At 36.5% G+C, this 22,484-nt stretch overlaps 1 pseudogene; it reads left to right on the plus strand.

Annotated features, from left to right (window-relative positions):
• The first annotated feature begins 6,581 nt into the window (after positions 1–6,581).
• The window catches only part of LOC103301844 (microtubule-associated protein RP/EB family member 1-like), a 32,572-nt pseudogene continuing 16,669 nt past the window's right edge, over positions 6,582–22,484 (plus strand).

Consider the following 22,484-nt stretch of genomic DNA (forward strand, 5'->3'; position numbering starts at 1 on the left):
AAACTATTTTTAAAGCTTTAATTGTCTGACTACTGATCTTTTTGTTCAAGGACATACTGTAATTTGTCAAAACATGCTTAATTATTCTATAGGGGAAATAAAAATTAGCTTTACATGGTTTATGTGAAGAATAACAAGTTTACTGAATTTTTCTTTAAACAAATATTTGTTCAAGCCCATGTGTATATAAACTCAGAGAACACTATGCAAAATGAATGCAATTCATGAATTATCCTAGTCCATACATCTAAAGAGATATAAGTGTGCTACATTGAGTCTGTGCATATTATCTCTCACTGATGTGCCTGTGAATCTTTAGTAACTATTTGAAATTATGATAAACATAATCCTTTATCAGAGAGATTACTTGCATAATGTCTTCATTTTGCATGCATGTGTATATATTTGATACTGAATAGACTTTTTTTTAGTATGTGGTATCTATATCTGATCCTTAAAACCAGGGGTTTGCAGACCCCTTTTGAAAGGACAAAATAGTACATGTTTTAGGGCTTTTGGACCATATGGTCTTTGTTGCAACTACTCAGATTTGCTGTTGTATTGAAAAAACAGTCATAGATAATGCACAAATGAATTGACATGATTTTGTTCCAATAAAATTTTAATTTTCAACATAGGTGGTAATATGGATTTGATCAAAGGGCAATAGTTTGCCAAACTTTGCTTTATACCATGACACACATTCACACACACAAATACACACCACACTTTTTTAATGGGAGTGAATCATTATTATAATGCCTTATTGTAATAACTTATTAGAAGCAGAATCTTATATGAAATGGCTGACAACATGCAGTTGCAGATTATTTAATTATTTCCTAAAGTTAGCATTATTCTTCTGAATTAACTACTGGATAATTAAAATGAAAGTTGTTGCACTGTATTTGAGAAAATAATTACAGGCAATAGACTATAGTTCTTTTGAGTTTTAATTGAAAACTGAGTTAAATTAGCTCTACACTGGCATGGTTTTATAAAGAAGTTCATTATAAGCATTTGTAAAAGTAATGCATAGTCTAAGGGTACTTTTCTATTTATACTATTGACATAATTAAAAGCCTGTCAATATTTTTAAAGGCTAGTTTAAGGCTTTTCCAATTTAGCCTTATATATTCTTTCAGATTAAAACCTAGTAAATAACAATGACCCTGGGTTGGTGTGGGGATGAAGAGAAAGACTTGAGACCATTAGTTTTCTAAACTAATTAGTCTCCTGGGCTATTTGATATGGGTGCTTATGATGTCTTATGGTTAAGCATTCTAAGTATTAAGACCTGTTATTTAAGTTTAGCAAATGAAATTCCACATATTCAAAGATTACTTAAATGCAAGTATTTCAAGCTTTCATTCAAAATATTCAGTTTTATATTTTCAAAATGTTTCCAAGGGAAATCTAGAGAGTACTCTGACAAAGTGTTTGGATTTGAAATAATAGATGGAAAACAATGCTCAAAACAGATCTAGAATATATGATTCTAAGAGGAAGAATGCCCATCAATGTGAGAAATTTGGAGATAAAATGGGTGAAACAGTTAGAAATGTACATATTTGACACCTTGCTCAAATCAAATAACTACCAGTCTTATACTCTAAAGTGTAATGAAATGCTTGACTTATTGGAAAATATATTATTAGAATTTTACAGTACTTCATAATGTCTATCCACCTAAATAGAAAAGCTGAACAATGCCCTATATCTTCTTTTCTTTTCCTTCAGACATGTTTACCAAGTTATACAACTCAAAACATAATCAACATATATATTTAAGATAAGCTTGCTTAACATTCCAGCTCGAAACATTTGAAAATCCAAAGCATGGTGTTCAATACCTCACAATCTAACTCAAGCCTTCCTTTCCTGCTTTATTTTTTGCTAAGTCCTCCCTTCTATGGTTTTGCCTAGCCACAGAGAATCAACTTCCTTCTCATGAATATGCTCTGTATTCCCTGGGCCCTTACTCTTTCTCTACTTGGAACGAAAATTTTAGAAGAAATGCAGGGAGCTACTCTTAAAAGTTAGTGGAAACTGATTAATTTTATCTCTAGGATCAAATGTCAGTAATATATATTTTACAAATACAGCCTCAGAACCCAATCTTTGCTTGCTTGCCAGACATCAAAAGTGTGAAATATTTCAGACACCACTACATAGTTCTTTTTGCTTGTTTGTTTTGTTAATCCTTACCCGAGGATATTTTTCCATTAAGTTTTAGAGAGAGTGGAAGGGAGGGGGATAGACAGAGAAAGAGAAACATCCATATGATCTCACATCCACATTGGTTGCCTCCCACAAGTGCCCCGACTGGCTGGGGATGGAACCTGCAACTGAGGTATGTGCCCTTGAGTGGAATCTAACTGGAACCCTTCAACCTGTGCGGGCCAACGTTCTATCCACTGAGCCAAACCGGCTAGGGTCATTGTTCTTTTTTATCTATTAGTTTATAAAATATTTTCCTCATTATGCAATGCTATCAACTCTGCTATCTTTGCATGCAAATGGTTTTTACATTAAAGGGATTTATTTGTTAAAATGTGGGAAAGTCTCAATTGTGAGGCTTTTGAATGGAAGCTTTGAGGGTATGGGGGCATACTTGCATTAGGAACAAGCATAATCCCTTATTTACAGCCTTCCTTGCTTGTTCCCCCTGTCTATTTGATGGCACTTATTCTGATGATAGCTGATAAAAATGACATGGGTGCTGAAGAGAACATCTTAGCCTATAGTTGGCCATGTACCCTAACTCCTAGGGAAACCTTAAGCTTTTCTCTGCCTCAACCTCCACCAGTACTAGACCAATTAAGAGAAAAGGAGTTGTAGCTTAGGTGTAGAAAACACAGGTAGTGTGCTTGGCAATGGAACATCTAGTGGGAGATAAAAAGGGATTATAAATAATAATAATAATAATAATAATAATAATAATAATAGATATTTACTGAACATTTAACATTTGTCAGGCAGAGTGCTCAGTGATTTACTTGCATTATCTCATTTAATACTCATAACAGCTTCAAGAGGCAGGTGCTACTTGTTTATACCACTTTAGAGATAGCAAAACTGAGGCTCAGAGAGGTTATACTCATTGAGTTCTTATTTTGCATCAAATACTGATGTATATCATTTAATCAAAGGTTAAGAACAACTATATCAGGCAGATGCTGTTATCTTTATTATACAGATGAGAAAACTATGGAAATCTAAGCCTGCTGATTCATGAACTTGAACTCTTAATTCTTATACTATCTACTAGTAGTAGCTTGGTTGGAATTTATTTTTTTTTCTTTTATTGCATTGTCTTATTTTGTTTGTATTGCTCAGCACTGTTTGTCTATGAATATCTATGTACATGGAATTCGTCTCTATGCCTTCCTGATACTTATTTTCTACCACAATCCCCAAATCTTGGGACAACCTACATGACCAGGGGTCTCAGAGAGAGGAGCTCTTGAATGGTGGCCTCCATCAACTCTATTGAAGATCTCAGAGAAGAGAGTTTTTGCTTTTCAGACTTTGCTTTTCCAGGCTGCCTTTCTCAGTTTGGAGTAAGATTCAATAAGTTATGTAATTTTATAAACTATGCACTATTTTTACTTGTAGTTATTATATGAATGGCATTGAACACTTGAATAGGACTTCCTTGTTATTATACTGAGATTCAATGTTTCTTGATTATGAAGTCAGATAATTTAATAGCTCAACTATAGAATATGTTGAAAGTACTTTATTTTTTCTTATATATGTTTCTCCTTTTTACTGATGAATAGATTTTTACTTTAAAATGTAAAGCATGCAATCACCGAATAACTCAAGTTATCTTACTATTGATCACAAATTATATTTTTTAAAAAAGTTTCCATCACTAAAAAACTTTATGAGGAATAATTAACAAATATAACTGTATATATTTAAAGTGTACACTGTGGTTTGATATATGTATACATTGTGGAATGATTACCAAAAAGAAGGTAATTAACGAGTCTGTCACCTCACAGACTTAACTCTTATTTTGTGTATGTGGTGAGATGCGTATGATCTACTCTTACCAACTTTCAAGTACACAATACTGTATTATTAAATATAGTCACCGTACTATATATTAGATCTTTAGAACTTATTCCCTTGCAAGTGAAAGTTCATATCTCTGACATATATCACCCCATTTCCCCCCTTCCCACCCTTAGCAACCAACATTCTATTCTCTATTTCCATAAAATTGGCTTTTTTAGATTCCATATATAAGTGACATTGTATAGTATTTATCTCTATCTGTCTGGCTTATTTCACTTAGCTTATTTCACTCATCCATTCATCTGTCAAAGGAGATTTACAGTCTTTTCATGTGTTGGCTATTGTAAATAATGCTGCATTGAGTGTGGGTATGCAAGTATCTCGAGATACTAATTTTAATTTCTTTGGATATATACCCAGGAGTCGAATTGCTGTATCATATGCTAGACTGAGTATCAAACTATCTCCACAACAAAGATTTCTGTTTTTCAACTCATAACATTAATTTGTTTTTTGTTTTGTTTTGTTTGTTTGTTTGTTTTGTCAGCACGGATGGTATTTAGACTGCAATCTCTGAAAAAGAGTCATTTATATTTTTCAAACTTAGGAGACTCTTTTATGGACTATCTTTTAAATTATCCTAATAGCATGCTATTTCTATGTAAACACAGACAAAAATCCAGAAGAAATAGCATTAATTTTTTTGGTCAATAACAAAATCATTAAAAACCCACTTTTGTAACTCAAGGATAATATATCTGACAAGTTTCTTGATTGCAAGCAACTGAAGCTGACTCTTGCTAAATAAAAAAGGCATTGGAAGAATATCAGGGACTCATAAGATTAAGAAAAAAACGTGGGAGGACAAAGTTTGGAAAATGTCAGGCACCAAGGCATTTATGGAAGAGCCAATAAGCAGAAAGCACCTCTATTGTCTTCCCTATTGTATAAGACTCTCCTACCCTTTATCATATTGATACTCCCAATAGAAGTTCTTGGAGATTATCATAAGTGTGTAGAGAATCTAATTGGAGGTGAGATTTGCTGAAATCACACATACAGCAATAAGGCTAGGCACCCCTCAAAAAAAGTTGCTCTTAAAGTCTAGAATTCCTTCCACCTCATTTTGTTCAGACCCTTGACAGCATTTGGGATTATCCATATTGTTGAATCTCCCCCTACTACCCACACTGCATTGAAAGCCCTCTCCAGTCTTTAGGTTACTAAATTTGTGGCTGCTATCACCAGTCAGTTGATTCTGAGAAGTTTAGAATCACCATGATGTATTATTGTTATAAATACAACCTGTCCCCAATTCTACTTCCTGAATTGTGCTCAAAGCAAGTGCTTGCCTGTTTCAGCATAATTTGCTTTATATAACAAGAACAAGAGCATGAACAGCAACAACAACAACTACCATTTGAGTGCTTTCCAGTATTATTTATTTTAAAGTGACTTCTAGTGTTATATGACGTGGTTCCTTTAAAGCCCCACTACAGCATTGCAGCATGTAGGTATTATTATCTTGATTTTACATGTAGAAAGCGGAGACTTAGTTGGGTTCAGCAGACAAGGAGCCCAAATCTGAATTCAGCTTTATCTGTTTCTAAAGCATGTCATTCAACTCATTAAACCACTAAAACCTTAATTATGTTACACTGCTTACAGCAATGAAATAGCTTAAAAAAGAAAAAGATGGTTGCAGCAGATAATTTGTTTCCTACAATTCTTCAGATAATGTCTATTTTTTAAAAAGCATGAGTAATACTAAGTTTTCGAAGGCAAATAGCAGTTAACCAGGTAACTTCAAATGAATATATGGAAAGAAAATTGAACTCTCTTTAAAATAATGAACACAAATGTGTTTGAAAAGTCAAGATGAATGTGTTCTCTGGGAGGATGTCTATTTTCTGTGGTATATTTGCTACTATGACTTGTTTATTTTGAGCTATCCTAGAATGCTATATAACACAGCAACAGAGTTCATTTTAATTTCTTGAGGCCTCTCACTGGGGAAATCTCTGATGCATTCAAGGACTGTAGAACTAAAAAGGTTTTTAGCTGATTTTATCATCTACACTAATAATAGAGAAACATGTAAATTGACCGTACCTTCGCAATGCCCACAGCCAATCAGAGTGAGTATGCAAATTAACCCAACAAAAATGGAGGCTAATTTGCATATGCAGGCTGTAGGAGCAGTGCCCTAAGCCTCCGGAGGATTCAAGGGGACCTGGGCAGGTGGCAGGGGGCAGCGCCCTAAGCTGCCCTGCCCCACCATCACAGGGTGAAGAGGCCAGGCCAAGCCGAGACCCCGATGGCGGTCACAGGGCTAGCAGAGCAGGACAGGCCTAGTGGAACCCGTGATCACCATCATCGGGTGAGCAGAGCAGGCAGAGACAAGACCCACGATGGCCATCACGGGGCCAGCAGAGCAGGCCAGGCCGAGCTGAGACCCGTGATCACAATCAGGGGCGAGCAGAGCAGGCAGAGAAGAGACCCACAATCGCCATTGCGGGGTGAGCAGAGCAAGCCAGGCCTTGCTGAGACCCATGATCGCCATCACAGGGCGAGCAGAGCAGGCAGAGAAGAGACCCATGATCACCATCATGAGGCGAGCAGAGCAGGCAGAGAAGAGACCCATGATCACCATCATGAGACGAGCAGAGCAGGCAGAGAAGAGACCCAGGGTCGCCATCATGGGGCAAGCAGAGAAGGCAGAGAAGAGACCCAGGATCGTGATCACGGAGCGAGCAGAACAGGCCAGGCCAAGCCGAACCCACCATCGCCATCATGGGGGAGCAGAGCAGACCAGGCAGAGCTGACCTGAGATGACGGGGTGCAGCCAAGGGAATTCTCCCTGTCCCCAGAGTTAGGAGCACCAGCCCAGGTCTACCCAGTGGCCTGGTCCTGAATGCAGGGGTGAGTTCCTGCAGGTTTGATCCCCACGGACTAGTGCCTTTGTTATTGCTGTGTGTCTGGGTTTTAATTGGACAAATGCCCAGTGGTCCCAGAGGGGCCAGCTTAGCAAAATCTTTTAGGAAGAGAATTCTGTCTGGGTTTCCTCAAATTCCCTCAGCCCCTACTTACCCCTCTGTAAAGGCACAGAACAAGTGAGGCCCTTAAATAAAAATTAGAGGTCTCCAGCAACAGTGGGCCTCTCTCATCACAAGTCATTTGGACTGGATGACCTTTGAGTATTTATCTAGGCACCATGACAGAGAAACACAAGCTCAAGTCATGATCTCTGCCCTTAAATTCACTATCTTATTAGAGCGAGTGGATGATAAAAGCAAAGTAATAACATCAGAATGTAAGGCAACAATACAGAGAGGAACAGAGGCAATTGCTAGGATGGTTTTCCAATAATTAGTACAAAGAGTATGTGCTATGAATTAAATTTAAAAATATATATGTGGAAGTAGCTGCTTCATGAGTATGGCATCCCTTTCTATTTTAAAGGAAGCTGAGTTCCATGTGAACTGTGAACTATGCTATGATATCTGAGGTACAGGACAAGGGAGGCCCTAAGTGTACAATGCCTTGATATTTGAGTCATTCTTTATTGTTCAATGTAATTTATTTCTATATGCCTCAGTTTTGTAATAGTTAAATTACTAGAATAATACATCTTGCTATAAAATATTATTAGATTACCAAAACTGGTTTGGCTCAGTGGATAGAGCATCGGTCTGCGGACTGAACGGTCCCAGGTTCGATTCCGGTCAAGGGCATGTACTTTGTTGTGGGCACATCCCCAGTGGGAGGTGTGCAGGAGGCAGCTGATCGATGTTTCTAACCCTCTATCCCTCTCCCTTCCTCTCTGTAAAAAATCAATAAAATATATATAAAAAATAAAATATTACTAGAAGGTCAAATGAGCAGGTGACATTTATTGTTATTTTCTATAAATGAAGACAATCTCTGGTATGCTAAAGTGATAGGTATTATAGAAATATTCAGATAGAGAGACCTACAGGCTTGATTACAAGTGAGGTTTACTATCACAACCCAAATTTATTGCTTAAAAATAAAGCAGGGAGCCAACTAGAAACTGAACCAAATATAAGCCCTTGAAGGGCAAATGTAAATTGAATAAGTTTTGCTATTATAAGAGCAAGAAGAAAAAATTCAGATGCAAGAATGAAAACCACATTGCATCCACTCTAAGTAGCTGTTAAAGAAAAAGAATGGTATGCTATGGAAATAATTAATACAGATTGTAAAGACATTTGTTCAAAGAGGATTTCCTAGAGTAGGTGATATTTCAGTTAATTTTTTTTAAATGTGAAGAGGTTAGCTAGATAAGAAAAAGGTGTAGGGGTCCCAAATTGCAGAGGGTGCAGGCAGTACTAAGGTGTCTCTCCCTCCCCCCCCCCAACTCCGTGCACAAATTTCATGCACCGGGCCTCTAGTTTGATATAAATGAAATGACGGTGAAAACATTGATGTAATAGCATCTACCATTTCCCTAGCTCTTTACCTTGGGCAAGTTGCATAAGTCTTTCTGAATAATTATTACATACTCATTTCAGGAAATTATAGAGAAGAGAGAGACACAGGATAAATGAGAATCAACTTTTTAAGTTTCCTCCAAGACTACACAAGAAAATGTAATATTGTTTGTCTGGTGGGAGAGGGAGAGAATGAGAAGATTTTTTACAGTATGTATTTTTATACCCAATTAATTTGTAATCATTTAATGGATGTTTTATTCATGTACAATCACTTAATCACATTAAATTAAACTTTATTAAATATCAATATTTCTGGCTATAAGACAGAACTATTTGAACTGAAAAGCTTAAATCCATGTTGAGTACTCTTTTATCTTCTGGTTTGTGACCAAATATTTTTTTGTGTCAAACAAAGAGTTGCCTAGGGCTAATAACCAGTATATGATGGAAGAAACATAATCTGCATATATACTTACAACCCAAGATAATTTAAATATTTGTTTAAATGTAGTTGAATTTATTGGGGTGACATTGCTTAATAAAATTATACAGGTTTCAGATGTACAATTGTATAATACATCATCTGTATATTGTATTGTGGGTTCACCACCCAAAGTCAAGTCTTCTTCCATCAGCATTTATCTGCTCTTTACCCTTCCCTACTTCCCTCAACCCCTCTTTCTCCTCTGGTAATGAACATATTCTTTTGTTTGTTTTGCTTTTTTGCTTACTCCTTCACCCCTTTCACCCAGCCCCTCAATGCCTTCCCCTTTGACAGCTGTCAGTCTGTATCTATGAGTCTGTTGCTGTTTTGTTAGTTTATTTTCTTAATTAGATTCCACATATAAGTGAAATCATATGGTATTTGGAAACAGCCCAAGTACCCATCAGTAGATGAGTGGATATAAAACCTGTGGTACATGTACACGTGGAAGAGTACTCCGTAATAAAAAAAGGAGACCTTACCCTTTGTGACAACATTGATGAACCTGGAGAGTATTATGCTAAGTGAAATAAGCCAGTTAGAGAAAGAGACATAGAATGTTTGATTTAAACATTGCGTCTTATAAACATGCAAAGTGTTTTGCACATTGTAGATGTCTTTATTTTGTTAGTAAGACAAAAAAAAAAGAGGCTCTATGAATGTTCATTACAAGGCATGGAATGATAATAAAGCCTTGGTTAGATTCACATTATTAATCTATCCTTCATCATGTTCTCAAAGGAGAGTCGAAAAGATACTAAATCTTTGAGAGAGCTCAACCTGAGCCAGGCACCATGATGGGCACTTTATATACATTATCTCACTTAATCTTCATAATGACACTAAGAAGTATAATCTTATTTGGTGTAGGTGATAAAATTTAGGCTCATAAATGTTCAGTTTAACATGACTCAGATATGAACAGCTAGTAAGTAGAAGAGCGGAGGTTTGAGTTGGATTTTATCCGGTTTCCTAATTAGGTATGGTAATAAGGTTTATGATCATTACTATTTATCCAGTTGTTGTTGTGTGTGTACATTTTTTTTCCTTAGGGATGATATATTTTTCTTATTGATTTTTGTTGTGTTTTTTAGAGAAAGAGAGGATGGGAGAGAGAGAGAGAGAAAGAAACATCTACATGAGAAAGAAATATGGATTGATGGCCTACTGTATGTCCCCCAATCAGGGATCTAACTTGCAACCTAGGTATGTTTTCTGACCAGGAATCAAACCTGCAACCTTTTGGTGTATGGGACAATGCTCCAAACAATTGAGCCACACAACCAGGGCTATCCTTTCCTTTATGTGTGACATATCAGTTCTAATCTCCCAAATCCTTCAAAGTATGCATTATTATTCTCATTTAACAAGTGATCCAAAACTGAGGCTTAGAGACATAACATAACCTAAGGTCACACAGCTAATATTTGGGATAGAGGATATATGAATCTAGATTTGCCTTTCTCCAAAATCTACTCTTTCTCACATAAAGCAACATTATACCTCTAAATATAGCTATATGGCACCTGATATTGGTAAAAAGCCTATCCAAACTCTAATATTATTCCCCCAATGCAACACACACACACACACACACACACACACACACACACACACACACACATCACATACATACACACACATATACACACAGAGATAGAAGAATAGTAAACATTATAAAGAAAAAGAAGCTATAATCTGATATGGAGTGAAAACAAATATCATCATACTGTCTGTTGAACAATTAAATATAGAAAAGCCTGTTATATCTCACTTTAATATATTTCCCTTTAAAAGTTATCTATATATCTCTAAGAAAGAAAAAAATAGCATACAATGTTTATTCTGTTTTGCATCATTTAGTTAGACAAAGTATTGTGGTTTGAGAGAAATCATGTAAAAATATTAGTATTACTAGTTCTATACTTAAAATTAAAATATGAAAAATTTACTAAATTGTCCATTGAGAGTAAAATGACTAAAGGGAAAATATATATATATAAAAGAACTAGCTCAGCCCTAACTGGTTTGGTTCAGTGGAAGGAGTGTCAGCCTGCAGACTGAAAGGTCCCAGGTTTGATTCCAGTCAAGGGCATGTACCTTGGTTGTGGGCACATCCCCAGTGGGAGGTGTGCAGGAAGCAGTTGATTGATGTTTCTCTGTAGAACACACAACAAAAATCAATTCCAGACCACATTTTTCTCAAGTAAAAAACACAACAAAAATCAATTCCATACCACATTTTTCTCAAGTGCACATGCAACATTCTCTGTGGTAGATTATACGTTATGCACATAAAAAGTCTTAACAAACACAAAAATATTTAAATTATATTGTCTATAATTCCAGACAACGTTGGTATGAAACTGAAAATCAGTAACAGGAAGAAAACTGGAAAGTTCACATAAACAGAATCAAACAACATATGCCTGAATAACCAATAGGTCCTTCGATGTTTCTAACTCTCTATCCCTCTCCCTTTCTCTCTGTAAAAAATTAATAAAATATATTTTAAAAAAATAACTAGCTCAGAAATAGAAAAAGCAGTTGCCAGCAAAATGCACTTTCTTAGTTGAGATCAATGACTCTTGATTAGATAAAATGTAATGAAAGGAAAATAGACCTGTGCATAACTCATTTCCTAAATATTAGTATTCCATAAGAATGATCTATTTTGTATTCAAATACAAGCAATCATGTCAGTGTAGATAAAAATCAAATTTCTTGATATTTTTCATTAATAGACCAGAGGAGTTACTTGGAATTACAAAATCAAAATAAACAAAATTCTAATCTTTGAAGTACCTATCTAATAAAGAGGAAATATGCTAATTGACACTCACACCATCACAAAGATTGTGGCACCCACAACCAATAAGGAGGGAATATGCTAATTGACTGACCTTCCCTCAAAGATGGTGGCACCCACAGCCACAAGATGGTGGGGCCCAGTCCCCTCAGCCCCACTGGGATGGCAGTCATGTGGCAAGGCCAGGCCCGCCCCCAGGCTGGCCCGGCTGCTTCGCGCACCTGCCTACAGATTCCCCCAGTCCCATTAGCCCCCCAGCTGTCCAGGGCCAGCCCGAGGCACAGGCAAGCCTCAGATGGTGGCTGCCCAGCTGCACAGGGCCAGCCCAAGGTGCAGGCAAGCCTCAGATGTCAGCTGCCCAGCTTCCCAGGGCCAGCTCAAGGCTCAGGTAACCAGGGCCAGCCAAGGCTTGTGCTGCCAGCAGTGGCAGCAGCAGAGGTGAGATAGGGCATTGCCTTCCCCTGATTGCCAGGTCACCTCCCACCCCTGAGGGCTCCCGGATTGTGAGAGGGGGCAGGCCAGGCTGAAGGACTCCCCCCCCCCAGTGCATGAATTTTCATGCACTAGGTCTCTAGTACCAATATAAAAAATATAGTAACATCTCACCAAACTAGAAATCTTACTCATGCAAAATATGGATTGGGATGTCCAATAATGTTGATAAAATTTAAAGTTTCTCTTGTTTAGATTCAGCACCTTTTTTTTTCTTATTTCAACTGCAATAGTAATATGCATGGATTGTAATGTTTCTAAATCCACCCTATATTAGAGGCAGTAAATTAGAAGGGAGATAAGTTTCTAAATGTTGAGCTGTTGACTGAAGCACATAGTGATAGTTGACAGACAAAAGAATGTAAGAAAACTATTAAAACATATCACAAAGCGATCTATGGCAAATAACCCTAAATATGTATAAATAGTTCACAAGAGCCCAAATTATATTGCAATAAAGTATAATAATGCATTCAGAGTCAGTATCCTAAGACAGTGGGAAATAGTTAGCTTCCATTCATATTTTTCATTTTATGGAGGCAGGGAAGAGTATACCCTGCTTGAAAAATATATATACAGTAAATGATTAAAATCAAGTTTTTGAGCTTAAAGCAATAAATGCTCAGCTATCCTGGAAACCACATGATTAAGATTAACTGAGGTTCAGAGACTATGAAATACTGGAACTCACTGATGAACCCATACTTATATTAAACTAGTCTCTTTTAATATTATAAGAATGTGTTTTTCATAGTCATTAAAGAATTGATACATCACAAAGAAATTGGATTAGGATTAGGGGGTGTTTGTGAAATATTATTTAACTAGAGGCCTGGTGCATGAAATTCGTGCATTGGCGGGGGTCCCTTAGCCCGGACTGCAATGACATCAGCATCCCACGCCCCAGCTGGCCTCTGGCCAGAGGCCAATCTGCCCTCCCCCTATGGGCTGGGGCGCATTGGACTCTGGGGCTCGTGGTCTGTGCGACGCCGCCCCAGCGTCACACATGCCCCGGCTGGCCTCTAGCTAGAGGCCCGCCCACCTACCCTCCCTCCCTCCCTCCCTCCCTCCACAGGCCAGGGTGTGTGAGACACTGGGGCTCATCACCAGGGCGACGCCACCAGCATCCAGTGCCCCGACTGCTATGGGCACCACCATTTTTGTGACAGAGTGACAGTTAATTTGCATATTACCCTTTTATTAGATAGGATAGCAAAAAATGATGCTTTGCAGTAGTCACTGTATAGCTTATGACTGTACAGTGACTACTGCAAAGGAATGTATCCAAAGGAATGGTTTGGCAGAGAATTTGGATTTGAAAAAAAACAAATAGGAAAAAAACAAACTAAGAACACGTTCATTCAGGTCCTACAAATTGCAACTCTGACTATTGCGCATCAATCAGGAATTATTCAGCTCCTTTTACATTTCTCACAGATGCTCTTGAAATCATTATTTTGCTCTATAGATAAATCCACCCAGGACTTTTGGCCCCTGGGCTTCACTGGCTGGCTCTGGGCTCATCCAATGGCCTTGTTGTTTTCTGAAACATTATACTCTCTTTTGCTTCCATCCAATAATTGGGGATTTGTCATGATTTGTGGACTTGAGAAACCACTGGTCTTTTTATCTGTTTCAAAGGGATATGTTTTGTTCTGTATTCAAATTATGCTTTGAAAGTTCAGAAGAGGGCAAAGTCTCTAAGAAGAGCAGTGTTGCTGTGACTGTGAATCAAGTTATAAATTGCAAGAATGGTTTAAATAAAAGCAACAATAAAAATGCATAGTTTTCTATGTGGGAGCTATGTGTAGCCATGAATCAAAGTAATCTTTTCTGAGAGATGAAATGGAAATGTTGGGAAGGGCAAAATGAGAAGAAAAAAAAGAACAGAAATATGTGGCCATCATGACATGAGGCCCCAGCTTGTATTATCCTGTGGGTGTAGAATATAGATGTGACATTTTCTCAATTTTGAATAAAGAAATAGATATATTGCATTGATTGTGCTGTCAGTACTAAGAAATCAAGAATAGCTTTTGTTTTTCTTATCAGTTTTGTAGAGGTATAATTGATATACAAGAATAATGCATATTTAACGTGTACAATTGATAAGTTTGGTCATATGCAAGCACCACTGATACTATCACCACAATCAAGATAAAAAACATATGCAACACCTATTAGAATTTTCTTGTGTCCCCTGTGGCTTTGTTTTATTGTAGTAAGAGCACTTAACATGAGATTTGGAGAACAGAAGATTTGAACAACACTAAGTCAAATGGACCTTGCACATATATACAGTATATTCCATTCAACAGCAACAGAATGCACATTTTTCTCAAGTGCACATGCAACATTCTCTATGGTAAATTATACGTTATGCACATAAAAAGTCTTAACAAACACAAAAATATTTAAATTATATCGTCTATAATTCCATTTGTATGAAACTGAAAATCAATAACAGGAAGAAAACTGGAAAGTTCACATTCACATAGAATCAAACAACATATGCCTGAATAACCAATAGGTCCCAAATAAATAAAAAGAGAAATTAAAAAAATATCTTGAAACAAATGAAAATGGAAATATGGCATACCAGATCTTATGGATTGGATCACAACCAGTCATAAGGGAAAAGTTTATAGCTTTAAGTACCTACATAAAGAAAAATAAGAAAGGTATTAACCTAAATTTATACCTTAAAGAACTAGAGAAGAACAAACTAAGCCCAAAGTTAGCAAAAGAAAGGCCATAATAAAAAATAAATGAAATAAAGAATTTAAAAAAATGACAAAAAAATTAGCTAGATTAACCAAGAAAAAAAAAACACAAGAGAACTCAAATAAATAAAACTATAAATGAAAGCAGAAACATTAAAATTGATACCACAGTAATGTAAAGGATCATAGGAGACTACTATGAACAATTATATGCCAACACATTAGACAACCCAGAAGAAATGGATAAATTCCTAGAAACATACAAATTATCAAGACTGAATCATGATTAGTAGAAAATCTGAACAGATTAATAATGAGTAAGGAGATAGAATCAGTAATGCATCCCTCCTCCCAAACAACAACAATGAAAATCCCGAACCAGATGGTTTCACTGGTGAAGGGGACCAAACATTTAAAGAATAATTCATACCAATCTTTCTCAATCTCTTCCCAAAAAATAGAAGAGGAGAGAACACTGGCAAATTATATAAGGAATTCATACAACCCAAAAGCAAACAAAACAACCAATCTGAATAAAAATGGGCAAAGAACCTGATAGACATTTTTCCAAAGCAGATATACAAATGGCCAAGAGGTACGTGAAAAGATGCTCAATATCACTAGTCATCAGGGAAACGCAAAGCAAAACCACAATGCGATATCATCTCACACCTGTTAGGATGTCTATCATCAAGACAAGAGATAATAAGTGTTGGAAAAAAATGTAGAGAACAGAGAATACTTGTGCAGTGTTGGTGGGAATATAAAGTCATATAGCCACAATGGAAAACAGTATGGAGATTTCTTAAATATTGAAAATAGAACTACCATATGACCCTGTAGTCTCAGTTCTGGATATATATACACAAAGAAAATGAAATCACAATCTCTAAGCGGTATATACAAACCCCATTCATTGCAGCATAATTTGCAATAGCTAAGACAGAAACAATCTGTCAGTCAACAGATGAACGGATGAAGAAAATGTTGTATATTATTAAATAAAATATTTAACTTTAAAAAGTGTATCTTTATTGTTGAAAGTAATACAGATGTACCCCTTTTTCCCCCATTGACTCCTTCTTGGCCACCCCCTACCCCCACCCCAGGCTTTCACCACACTATTGTCTGTGTCCACAGGTTATGCATATATGCATATATGCATATATGCATATAAGTTCTTTGATTAATTTCTTCCCACCCACCCACCTACCTCTGCCTTTCATCTGAGATTCATCAGTCTGTTCCATGCTTCTATGTCTCTGAATCTATTTTGTTCATCAATTTATTTTGTTCTTTACATTCCACATATGAGTGAGACCATGTAATACTTGTCTTTCTCTGACTGGCTTATTTTGCTTAGCATAATATTCTCCAGGTCCCTCCACACTTTCAAAGGGTAAGATATCCTTCTTTTTTACTGCTGCATAGTACTCCATGTTGTAAATGTACCACAGCTTTTTTATACACTCATATACTGATGGGCAATGGGGCTGTTCTCAGATCTTAGGTACCCAGCAATTGATGGCATTTTTATACACCAATAATGAATTATCAGAAAGAGAAACTAAAAAAAATCTCATTTACTATTGCAACAAAATATTAAGATACTTAGGAATAAACATAACCGAGGTGGTAAAAGACTTGTACTCAGAAAACTACAGGATGTTGAAAAAAGAGAGAGAAGATATAAATAAGTGGAAGAATATACTATGTTCATGAATTAGTAGAATTAACATAATTAAAATGTCCATACTATCTAAAGTAATCTATAGATTCAATGCAATCCCTATTAAAATACCAAAGGCATATTACACAGATCTAGAAAAAATACCCCACAAATTTATATGGAACCAAAAAGACCCCAAATAGCTGCAGCAATATTGAGAAATGAGAACAAAGTTGGAGGGATTACAATATCCCTAACTTATATCTGTAGTATAACAGATATAAGTTATACTACAAAGCCACCGTAATCAAAACATCCTGGTACTGGTATAAGAATAGGCATATAGATCAATGGAACAGAATAGAGACCCCAGAAATCAACCCAAGCTATTATGCTCAATTGATATTTAACAAAGGAGACAAGAGCATACAATGAAGTTAAGACAATCTCTTCAATGAATGGTATTGGGAAAATTGGACAGATACATGCAAAAAATAAAAATAAAGAAAAGAAAGAAATTAGACCACCAGTATATCCAACATTTAAAAAGAAGGAAATCTTACCTTTGCTGTAACGTGATTGAAATTTGAGGGCGATAGATTAAGTGAAATAAGTCAGACAGAGTAAGACAAATACTGTATGAAAACACTTATTTGTGAAATCCAAAAAAAGCCAAACTCATATAGAGTCGATTGGTGGTTTCCAGGGCTGGAGCTTGAGGGGAATGGGGGCAATATTGGTTGGTTAAAGGGTACACACTTCCAGTTACAAGGTTAATGAGTTCTGGATGACTATAGTTAAAAATAATGTATTGACTACTTGAAAGCTGTTAATACAGCAGATCTTAAATATTCTCCCCCCTGCCACACACACACACAGAAAGGAAATGGTATATAATGTGACAGATATGTTAACTAACATTATTATGTTAATAATTTTGCAATATATATGTATACCAAATCATCACATTAGACAGCTTAAACTTACACAATGTTACATGTCAATTATCTCAATAAATCTGGAAATATAAATAAATTGCCAGTAGAAAATAATCTGTGAGATCTATCCACCAAAATTTTTAAGTGCACAATCCCATATTATTCACCATAGGCACAATATTGTACAATAGATCTCTAGAATTTATTGATCCTGCATAATTAGAATCTCTATACCTATGGAAAAACAACTCCCTATTTCCTTCAACCCTCTTAGCCACTGATAACCACTGGTTACTGAGTTTTATTCATCAAATAATTCTATTTAGCCACACCTTGGCTTCTTCTTCTTCTTTTTTTTTTTTTTTTTAAGGGGCTGGCCTCTAGGGAAATTTCTGTCACCATTCTTTCTGAAGGAAAACAAGCCAATTCCTTCAGGTACCTTTGTTGAGCCAACTATATAGTAAGCTATGAACCAGGCATATTTTTTCCCCATAGAAATACCAGTGAGTTCTAAAACAGTCGAATTATTAGACTGTAAGGATGCTATATTTAGAGCTAATTAAGTATTAATTGATAGCACTTGAAAGAGAGACAATTTAAGCTGAATTAAGAACAGTTAATAAATGTGTACCAGTTAATAATGCGGATTTGCAATTTTATATGTACGCTATTTTGTTGTATTGACAGCAAGCTTCAAAACTTCATATCTCAAATTTGCTGAAGGTATTAACATCATAGATATTTTTATGCTTACAAATGTCGAATTTCGTGCCAAAAAAGAGCATTTGTGGAAAGTTTTAATTCATTACTTTATTTTGAAGAAAAGTGCTGCTGAAAGTTATCGTATACTTCAGGAAGCTTATGGTGAACATGCTCCATCACAAGAAACTTGTGAACGCTGGTTTAAATGCTTTAAAAGTGATGATTTCAATGTGAAAGACAAAGAACGTCCAAGTCAACTGAAAAAGTTTGAAGACCAACAATCACTAGCATTATTGGATGAAGATGCATGTCAAACTCAAAAACAACCTGCAGAAAGATTAAACGTTGCTCAGAAAACAATTTCCAATCATTTACAAGCAATGGGAAAGATTTTAAAGGGAGGGAAATGGGTGCCACATCAACTGAACGAAAGACAAATGGAAAAAATAAAAGTCATCAGTAAAACGTTGCTTCAACTGCACGAATGAAAGTCTTTTTTGCATCAAGTTGTGACTGGTGATGAAAAGTGGATTTATTTTGAGAATCCCAAATGCACAAAATCATGGGTTGATCCAGGTCAACCAGCAATATTTACTGCAAGGCCAAATCGCTTCAGAAAGAAGACAAAGCTCTGCGTTTGGTGGGATCAGGAAGGTGTGGTGTATTATGAGCTTCTAAAACCAGGTGAAACCATTAATGCTTATTGCTACCAACAACAAATAATCCATTTGAACCACGCTTTGATAGTAAAACGACCAGAAAGGGCCAGAAGACACATTAAAAGATCTTGCCTGGGAAGTATTAACCCACCCACAGCATTCACCAGACATTGCTCCTTCAGATTACCACTTGTTCCAATAGATGGCACACGTACTTTCTGAGCAGCATTTCAAAACGTACGAAGAAGTGGAAAATTGGGTCTCTGAATGGTTTGCCTCAAAACAAGAAAAGTTCTATTGGGATGGTATCCACAAATTACCTGAAAGATGGGGGAAATGTGTAGCTAGAGATGGGCATTACTTTGAATTAAGCACTTTTTATGTTTCTCTTGAAATTATCGTGTTTTCTTGGATTACAAAATCCGCATTATCAATGGTACACCTAGTTCTAAATACAGGTCCTACTCTAAATACATGGAGACACAAATGCCTCTTTGGGTTGTAAAAGCATAGTTTTGGTTGAGTTTATTTAACTAAAAAGAGAAGGCTAGCTTAGAGGTTAGGGGAAAGGGGTGGTATTTAAATTGTTTTAGTGGCCAGATTGATTCCAGTATCCTTGGTCATTCTCAAAGTAGCTCTCTAATTAAAACTTACACATTCACCAAGGAGCTTAGACTTAGAGCAAAGCAACACATTTTTTTTTTCAATTTGAGTTACGATATGCACCTGGAACCACAACCCCAGGGGTTCCACTGAGCCCAATTATGGAGGCGGACAAGGTGACTTATGAAACTGATGACTAAAAGAAAGAAAATTTAATTATTTACATCTTACCCAGGTTTACATTAACTATTATTTAAATGTGATAGTTGCTGAAGAATAATTTGTGAGTCACAAACCATTCCTAAGCATGTAATAAAAATAATGCATGTAAGGGATATTACTGGGAAAGCAGAAAGCCTGGGAATAAAGAATGTTGAAATCAGAAGCATCTTATCTTATAGAAGTCTAAGCCTTTGTTAGACAACTTTGCAGAACAGATTTTAAAACCTAAATTAGTAATTCCTACAGTTGACTGAAACAAATTTGTAATTAAGTATAAGCATTTGCTTTTTTGCAACTACCAAGCTGCCACATTATTTGCAAATAGCTAAGTCATGAATTCAAGTTTAAAAAGGACATAAAATATGATGGAGACTGCCCTTGTTTCCATCTTCTTTTGAAAATTTACAACTTAAAAAAAAAAAAACCACTTACCTAAAATCATTCTTAAAATTTGCCATCAGAGAAGAGTTAGAAACTCTTGGATCACCTGCTTATATGCTTTTTTGACCTAACAATTAAAAAATGTTTTCCTCATTTGAATTTTAACAGAAGATAGTGTCAATTCCACAAAATCAGGTAAGCATCTTTCAATTTTCTTCAACTCTCTATTAAAAAAACAACATGTAGTTAATTTGGGCTCCCCATTTCCTTCACCTATGTTTGGGGAAATTATTTTGTGCCAAGTGATTAAGGGTGAGGTGTGCATCTGCTCCCCATTGTTGTACTCTAAACTCTGGTATGGAGTGACACATCCTCATCCCTCTCTGTCTACCCTCCTCCATCCTGACTTCATGGCTATTTTAGTCCTGTTGATTCTCAAAGCTTTGAGACTTTTCTATTAACCTGTTGGTTTTTAGTCTAAGCTTTCTTTGAACTTTAACTTTTGTCTTGATAGGTGGGCAGGTGGATGAACATATCAAGGGATGTCTTCCCATATATATTGTTTAAGCCAATGTTTTGCTTGTTGTTGTTTTTGTTGATCTTCACCTGAGGATATTATTCTATTGATTTTCAGAGAGAGTGGAAGGGAGAGGGAGAGACAGAGAGAAACATTGATGTGAGAGAGACCCATTGATTGGTTGCCTCCTGCATGCACCCCAACCAGGGCCAGGGAACCTGCTACCAAAGTACATGTCTGTGACTGGAATCAAACCCAGAACCCTTTTAACCCAGAACCCTTCAGTCTGAGGGCTGATGCTCTATCCACTGAGCCAAACCAGCCAAGGCCCAATGTCTTGCTTTTGAAATTCAGAAACTAAGAACTGACTTCTTTGTCTTTGTGTTCTGAGATAAACACTCTTCCTAGTTCAAGTTGCCTAAATTTACAGAGAGTAAAAGGAAATACTGGAAGATACAACATTTAAAGAACAGATAACATTTAAAAATAATTTTTCTGCTTTTTTTTTGAGGGGGTACATTACAAAAAGGGAAATTGATCTAAAGAGAAGGTATTTTGAGAAGTCTTTGAGTGTAACCAAGGTAGCTAAACAAGTGCACTAAAATATGTTTTGTGTTGATATACAATACCCACCAATGAGGTCATTTGGTGAGACATCAAGTTTCTTATTTTATGATTCAACTGTCAAGTGAGTTCAGTTTTGATGTATTTCTGAATGCTTCAAGGAAATTTTCCTATCATGATTTGAGCAGAAAAAGCAAGAATTCATTTTCAAGAGAGTACAGAAATAAGAAAACCTGACATATATTATCCAAGTTCATGAATTTATGTCAAAATTCATTGGTCACAAATATTTATTGTTATTTGGCTGATTAAGAAGGAATGATTTCTTTATTTGAAATTACTTGGAAAACTAGGGTCTTAAAATTTCTGCAGTTCAGGAGAAAATAATATATATACACTGAGTGGCCAGATTATTATGACCGCTCCATCAGTACTTCGTTGGGCCACTTTTTGCCTTCAACACTGCGGCGATTCTTCTTGGCATTGACTCCACGAGATGTTGATAGGTGATGCGAGGAATATGACACTATGCCTGGTGAATAGCACTGTCCAATTCTGTGAGATTTGATGGTTGTGGAACCACCTGCCTGATGGCTCCTTTAACTTCGTCCCACTAATGCTCAATTGGATTGAGATCTGGTGATTGTGGGGGCCACCTAAGCAAGGTAAAGTCTCCCTCATGTTCTTGAAACCATTCCTGCACAATATGAGCACCATGGCATGGCGCATTGTCTTGTTGAAAGAAGCCATCTCCATTGGGATACTCCATCAACATGATAGGATGAATGATCAGCAACGATACTTAGGTATGTTGTGCTATTCAGACTTTGTTCCACAAGAATTAAAGGGCCCAAATCATGCCTGGAAAACATGCCCCAAACCATAACACTGCCCCCACCAGCTTGAAGGGTTGTACTCATGCATATGGGGTGCATGCTTTCATGCTGTTTCTGCAGAATTCTCACTCTGCCATCTGCATGATGCAACTGGAAACGTGATTCATCAGACAACTGGAAACGTGATTCATCGGACCACATAACTTTTTTCCAATGCTCGACTGTCCAATCCTTGTGTTCCTGTGCGAATTGGAGACGTTTTATCTTGGTAACTGCAGACAGCAAAGGTGTTCAAACAGGCCTTTGGCTTCCATATCCCATACAATGCAGTGTACAGATAATTTACCTACAAATGTCAGGTGGTCATAATAATCTGGCCACTCACTATAGATAGATAGA

The sequence above is a fragment of the Eptesicus fuscus genome, chromosome 1, assembly GCF_027574615.1.
Source record: "Eptesicus fuscus isolate TK198812 chromosome 1, DD_ASM_mEF_20220401, whole genome shotgun sequence".
NCBI classification, from domain to species: Eukaryota; Metazoa; Chordata; class Mammalia; order Chiroptera; family Vespertilionidae; genus Eptesicus; species Eptesicus fuscus.